This window comes from Geospiza fortis, unplaced genomic scaffold (assembly GCF_000277835.1).
Source record: "Geospiza fortis unplaced genomic scaffold, GeoFor_1.0 scaffold23, whole genome shotgun sequence".
Taxonomy (NCBI): domain Eukaryota; kingdom Metazoa; phylum Chordata; class Aves; order Passeriformes; family Thraupidae; genus Geospiza; species Geospiza fortis.
The window spans coordinates 13658160-13659313 of NW_005054303.1; positions in this window are offsets into that span (position 1 = coordinate 13658160).

A 1154-nucleotide genomic window follows, 5' to 3' on the forward strand; every position below is an offset into this window, starting at 1 on the left:
TGGCCAGCCCACAGAGCATCTCCAGCAGGAAGCTTTTCTTCACACAGCCCACTGCCTGTGCTCCGCCAAAAGCCTGCCCTGCCTACCTTCAACATCCTGTTTGTATCCATATTCATTCTAATGAGCCTGGCCATTTGTCTTTCCAGTTCTTTCATGGCCCGGCGCATTTGCTCCATTTCTTTGAATCTTCTCTTAAGGAGCCGCCTTCTCTGCTCAATTATTCTCCTCCTCCTTCTGGCCTGTTCCTGAGCTCTCTGGGCCAATGCTCTCTGTCTCCTGGCTGCCCTTCTGGGCCTGAGCCACCACCCAAAAAGCAGGAGCACTGGCTGAGCAATTTGCCAGAACTGCTGCAGGTAGCGCCAGGCAGCCAGGGGCCATTGTGACACGCTGCCCCTGATGTCACAGGGGCCAGAGGCATCACAGCCGGGCCTGCCCCGCCCTTGGTGCCCAGCCCAGCTCAGGGGCTCTGAGTGGGCCCAGCAATGAAAGCCCCGGCACCCAGCAAGTGCAGCCCCTCTGGGAGGGAATGGGCCCAGGGGATTCCTTCACAAAGCAGGCAGAAGCCCCTCTTGCTGAGCTCTTGTCAAAGAGAAAAGAATATAACCACTAATGTTGAATATGTTACATAATATCAACTGTGAAAGCACCAGAGCTGCTTTTCTCCCAGTGCTTTCTGAGTGAGATTCAGGGGGGCTTGCTCAGTTTTTTCTTGCTTGACTATTGCTGGATCCAGCCCCTCCAAGACCTCTGTGAAACCTTCCCATTATGAGAAAAAACAGATAAGGACCTTTAGCCAAACCACCTCCTGCCTCCTTCAGATCAAGGAGCAGCAGAGGAGCAGCTCTGGCAGACGATTTGTGTTGCTTTGTACAAGAGTTGAACCCCTGTGTTATTAGGGAATGCCCGCTCCTGTTGTGCCAGAACGTTCGAGCAGGGGTGAGAATCTGGTGTCAAAATGCATCCATGTGCTCCATGTTGCACACGACACCTGTGTGCAGGAATACAGAAAAATTCCATCAGAAGGGATCTGCTGTGGCAAGGACCCCTCTGGTTTTCTCCTCCATGGAGCTGTTTGCATGCAGAGTGTGGGCCGATATTACCTCAGCATCGTCCCCCTCATCCTTGGGTTCCCCTTGCAGAGCCTCAGGCCCTGT